The 6,000-nt window shown below is 42.8% G+C and overlaps 1 protein-coding gene across 1 annotated transcript in view; it reads left to right on the top strand.

Annotated features, from left to right (window-relative positions):
- LOC135902793 (uncharacterized) overlaps positions 1–6,000 on the top strand; it is a 93,814-nt gene that overhangs the window by 37,537 nt on the left and 50,277 nt on the right. Inside the window, exons 3-5 of the mRNA XM_065433059.2 lie at positions 972–986; positions 3,485–3,547; positions 4,241–4,250. The gene's annotated coding sequence lies outside the window, so the exon portion shown is untranslated. The remainder of the gene's footprint in view (positions 1–971; positions 987–3,484; positions 3,548–4,240; positions 4,251–6,000) is intronic.

Raw genomic sequence — 6,000 nt, 5'->3', positions numbered from 1 at the left:
CATTCTGTGAGGAAAGTCGGCGCTCGTCTTCCATGTAATTCCAAGAAGGTTCCACGTAAACCTTGTTTAGCATGTAGAGCAAAGTATAAACGTGCTGAGGTCTTCTTATTTGAGTATTTTTCTAGCAAAGTTGCGTTGTTAGCCTAACAGCTTGCGCTGCGACAGAACGTCAGCATGAGCACCTAACATTTTAAATATGTTCAATCAAACTTGCAAATAAATATAAACAAAATCACTTTCCAAGAGTGGTTGACTACAGTGCCGCCCCTACTTTCTACACCAAATAAGTCCTCTCCCTAGCAGTTTCTGGCGCCGCTGTAAACGTTCTAGTTGACTAACGAAGTGCGCGGTGAGGCTAACAACGTGCTTCAGTTACACATTGCCGAAAACGATGCCGCACACGAACCGTGCCCTTCAAGGAACAGCGCTAGCACAAACGTTGGTTCTCGGTCTTAGCAGCGTAATTAATCGCTTCGTTCTATCTATCTGTCTATCTTTCTCTCTTTTCTGTGGGTTGTCTATCACGACCTACATAAATATGGCCGTTGACGACCCGGAGTTGTGTATTTAGCCTTTTTTCCCATGCGAAGTTATGAAGAACAAGGTGGGCGAAACTGGCTGGAATGGTGAGAAGGCGCGTGGAGAATAGGGTGTCGCTACTTCGCAAGGAAATCAAGCATATCCCGCGACTTTAGGATTCCGTGGGCATCAAAATCGTGCTGTAGGTTTGAATCAACTTTCTAGCCTCATTCGTGCAGTGATTTCTTACGAGCCCTAATTTCTACTTTTACGCTTTTGTTACTTTCTGTAGAGCCAAAGACTCTTAGATTACAAAAGTTATCATTCCGAAACATTCTTTCTTTGTAAAAATTCTGCCTATATTTTGATCACCACTTTGTTTTGCGTTGTCTTTAAATGTGCTTTTCTGGAACGTTCTGATGTCTCTTACGTCTGCGTCCTTTCATTTTCAGAGCGTGACTCCAGCAGTAAGTTTCTCATTTTGGCATTGTTGTGCTCAATTTTGCTGTGATACCTTATTTCTGGCAGAACTGAAGGTCTCACTCGATGAAACTGAGAGGTGTGATGACTGAAAGCTACATTGTGTAAGCAATGGTAACATTCTATGACCTATGCAGCAACGTTAGAGCATCGTTTCACAAATTAACTTTTAGGTTTTACGTGCCAAAACCGCGATCTGATTATGGGGCACGCCCGTAGTAGACCGCGGAATAATTTGAACCACCTCAGGTTCTTCAACACGTGCCAAAATCTGAGTACCAGGGGTGTTTGCGCATTTCGCCCCAATCGAAATGCGGCCGCCGTGGCCTACATTTGACCCCACGACCTCATGCTTAGCAGCCCAACACCGCAGCCACTAAGTACCCATGGCGGGTATGCGAGTTTCTACTTGCGCTCTTGTCGGCGCGTCATTATTCTTATGTTTTTTTTCCTCTGCTCTATCAACGCTGCGCCTCCGCTGTTGCGTGGTAGGCACGAGGGGCCGATTTGCGAATGGTTTTTCTTTCCTAAGGGGAATTTTTATACTCCAGCTGCACCTTGTAGTAATGTTGGAGACTCCAACACGGCGAAGAACGTGAGTTACGAATTCAACTTTTTAATTGCCCAGAATTTGTGCCTATAAAAGCAAACACACTATAACTAAAATGATAGGTGCGAGCGCATTCGTCTAGATCAAAATCTCACGGGTCAAGACTATGCGTTGTTTATACAAGTATCACCACACAGTTGAAAATGGCCGCTGGTGGTCGCGTGTAGAGCAGATTTAGAACACTATTCCGATTGCGCCTGAATCTGATTAGACGAGGCTATTCGCTATAGAATATTTGACAAGATTCCAGAACTTCCGGATACTTAAGGCGTGCTTAGCGCAGATCGAGTGAAAAATCGTCTCAACAAGGGTCACCGGTTCAGGCAAAACAATGGAGTCATGAGGATACAGTTAGCCGGTCGCTGCCATTACGAATGGCCAATATCAACAAGCTATACCTGTCATTGCTGAAAATGCACTACAGGCAACATCGAGTACGCTCGGAGGACCAAGTGGATCATGTTGATCGTTCGGTCTTTTGCACAGCCTGTTCCTAGCTAAGTGAATAGGAAGAGCTTTAAGAGGGAGCTTTAGCTCGGGTGCTCCTATCCAACTACACGTAAAAGGAGAATTCATTTCTCTCGGCGACCACTGCACCAAATTTGACAGGGTTTGTTGCATTAAAAAGAAAAAAAAAGGCTCTAGTGGCTGTTGGTTTCGAATTTTTGATTTAGGTCGTCAAGTTTTTATTAAAAATTCGCAAAAATCAAACATTTTCAGAAAACGGAACTATGAAGTTTACAACTCTCTAACTCAGCAAGCAAAAATATCAAAATTCTGTGAATTGCATTGATAGTACGTCTAAAGCGGCCAAAATTGATATGTTACACATCAATCTAAAAAACTTCAGTAGTATGGAAATACAGCTTTTGCGAACCATTGTACACAATGTAACAAATTCACGTAAGATATAAATTGACGTATCGAATTTGTCCGCTTTGAATGATCTAATGAATGCCGCTTACAGAACCGCGATATCTGTTTTTGATGCAGAGCTATTAATTTATAAACGTCGTGCGTCTATATTTTTCGAACTTCCGAATTTTTGAAGATCCTTTTCAGAAAATTCAGGCCCTAAATCAAAATTACGCTTGCAACAGTAACTAGAATTTACCTTTCTCTCTCAAATGCAATACATTTCATTAAAATCGGTCCAGGGGTTTCTCATAAAAGCATGTTTGCATTTTACATGTATTTGAATAGGCCGCGTCGGAGTTGGGCCCGAGCTATAGTCTTTCTCTTAAATTGCCTATTTGCAATTATTGGTTAACTTATTTTTGTGCTTTATATATATCAGAGGTGCTACCCGATTGTTGTCGTGTACTGAAAAGTGGGTTCGTGCTGTATTCCAGCAAGTTGTTTCCCATGTACGTCTACAAAGCGTTTTGAGCGACTCAGCTGCATTGCATGCCTTTTTCTATCTACTTATCAAAGCAGCTGAGTATGTAGGCTGTGGCCGCATGACCGTCGTTCTTGTTTTGATTGCGAAACTTGGCACAAGAGCTGAGCACGAAAGGACCGCCATAAGTGGGCTACGAAGGGGAACCGCTGAAAGTTACGCAGTTAAGTTACGCAGTTATGTTAGTCGTGCTAGTTGGAACAGTTAGTCTGGTTGTGTTAGTTGCTTTTCTAGCAACAATACCAGGTCACCTGCACTCGAGTTGTTTGAGAAACGCCGACTGTATGAAATCCTCAACATAAAACAGCTATGTGAACTGGAAAAAATCGAGTTAAATAGCCGAAAGCGTTCAAATGCGTTCGAATAGGAAGTGCACGCGGCGAAGGCTTTTATTTATGCGACTGCCGAATGCAAATTAGAGCAGCGACTGTAAGGAGAATCCGTACGAAAACGATGCCTTCTAAAAAAATGCGCAGGTGACAGCGATAAGCCTGCGCATGGGCATCGTCGGGATCAAAGGCCGGGCCAAAGTTCGAAAGGTGCGCAAACGACAACGTGTTCTCTTTTGTACTTCAAGTTTTTTGCGTTTATTGCGCTTGAGGTCGAATATGAAGTTTTACAAACTAGCCCGAATTTCAGTTCTCGTAAACGAAGTTTCATTTTTATGCCTTTTTTATCGCTAAGTATAGTTTCGAGACTCGTCTCCTTTTCTTTTTCGCGACCAGTCTTGTTCTCTTACTGTCATTATTTTACGCACGACGAAAGAGTAAGAGAGAGAGAGAGAGTATACTATTGGAAAGGCAGAGAGGTCGGCCGGAGCTAGCGCACTCTAGGGTGTTATACCGTGCAGAGGCCACGGGGGAAGTAAAGGTGTGATTTGAGGAAGGATGATGACGACTTAGAAAAAAGGATGCACAACGATGACAAAAAAAATATCTTTCTGGTACTATTGCGCTACGAAATATGCGACAGAGCCATTGTCGTTAGATGCGAGCGCATTACACTGTTTGGAGCAATTTCTTTTCCTGGACACTAATAAGATGATCATTGTGTCGATGTAGTCAGTGTCGTCACCATCGAGTGCGCGATATTTTGTGCAGACGTGGCAGGCGTGTAATTAAAGCCGTTCGACTATTTAAACCTGTAAAATCAAATTCTTTATATGAGATGACGTATGACGATATTTCTTACTAGACAGCGTGGCTTATGTTGTTATCAATTATTTGTTGCAGACCTCAAAGGGTAAGACTGCAGTATTTCTTCACTTCGGGGGGTCTTGCAAAGCACGCGAAGGTCTTACTGTTTATTTATTTGATTGTACTGCACCGCCTTCAAGGCCATTATGACAATTTCTGAGTTTCCACGACAATTTCTTCTGACCAAGATTTATGTCATCTGCGAGCGGCCATTATCTTGCAGCATTAGGGGCAGACGACATCAAAAATAAAGCCAGGTGGAGGTGCTTTCTGAATTTCAAGCGGCCCCTTAACATGCGGGCAACGGAACAATGTCAAGAATGCAGAAATCAATAAATGGTTACATGCTTCCGAAAAGAATGTTTTCTTAAGACAGGTCCTATTCGCACTACACGAAAGGGCAAGTGGAGGAGATTGTCCAGATGCTACAACACGGCACACGGGTGCACTCGGGTGCATTAAGAGGTCGTTGCCCTTTCGATGAAAAACAAGAGCTATTTCTTAATCCATCAGCGTCGCACACAACCAGTTTTGATTAAAAAACGTCAGACACGATGAGCTAGCTCCTGGATGCTCTGAGGAAGTCGTTCAACCTTTTTCAAGAAGGAAACGTTACGCTGGCAAGAAGCGAAGACTGCACCCAGGCTAACGTATTTAGGCTCTTCCTTTTTAATTCTTTGCTTGGCAAAGCCTTCAGAGCAACGTATTTATTCGGGCGAAATGCCATAAAGCATAAACGTCAGTTGACTGGAACCACTTATCTTTCGCGTTTACTTTTTGTACTTCTGCTAAGTAAAACACCGACAGGAGGAACGCACTGACGTACAAATGGACTGGACAGACGCATTTACAAAGGGGCACCAGCGAAATGTGATTTTCTTGAGCTCAAACGGCCTTTTTCACTTAAATATCCCTTTGTAAATCCCTGTATTTTGTGCAAGATAAATCATTTGTTTTCTTTGGAACATTTCTCTGTCTACGTGATCGTTGTTTCGATATGGTGCCTAGCGGGCCAAAATAAAAAGCGCTAGGAAGGCTCTTTTATCTCTTACTCAAATAAATCTAATAAGTGTATGAAGCTTTTCCGCGATTGCCTACTGCCTATTGCCTACTAACATATCTACTGTTATGTTGATTCATCTAAGGGCCATAAACTTTTATTCAATTATATATCTACGCGCGTCTGTTTTTCCCACTGCGTCCTTGTGTGCATGCGTGTGTGTATGTGTGTGCGTGAGTGCCTGTTGTGTATTTGTTGCTAACGGTACTATGATGAGCGGTCGGACACACGCTGGTAAGTGCAAGTACGTTTTCTCTGAGGCAACTCCTTCGATGTACTCGGCACGGAATACGATCAGTCCAGTTCACCTTTAGAAAATTGATATTTACGACTAAAAGGTTGCAGGCAACTGCACGACAATTAGTGTGCTTAGCCGTCGGCCGCAGATCCCACCACGCGATTCTGGTGATGAAACAAAAAGGAAAAGGAAAGAAGAAAACCAAATGATTTTAAGCTGACGGGAAAAGCAATGATGGCCAGCTGGGCAAGAAATTTTGAAGGTGACACTGATTCTGATTGCGAATTCTGATTTTCGAGATATTCAACCCAAAAGTGTGCAGCGAAATATATTGGAACAAGTTATTGTTGTTTTTGAGTGCATAAAATGCCTTATGTTAGATAAGTTAATAGAACAACAAGGAACTTCTAACGCAACTTTGCCGGCGCATATCTCAAAAGTGGTGACAGTCTCAGAATTTCTTCCAAGTTAATATACCTTGCAAGCTCGGGGGCTATC

The sequence above is a fragment of the Dermacentor albipictus genome, chromosome 1, assembly GCF_038994185.2.
Source record: "Dermacentor albipictus isolate Rhodes 1998 colony chromosome 1, USDA_Dalb.pri_finalv2, whole genome shotgun sequence".
In the NCBI taxonomy this organism is placed as follows: Eukaryota; Metazoa; Arthropoda; class Arachnida; order Ixodida; family Ixodidae; genus Dermacentor; species Dermacentor albipictus.
This window is presented reverse-complemented; position numbering and strand designations above follow the sequence as displayed.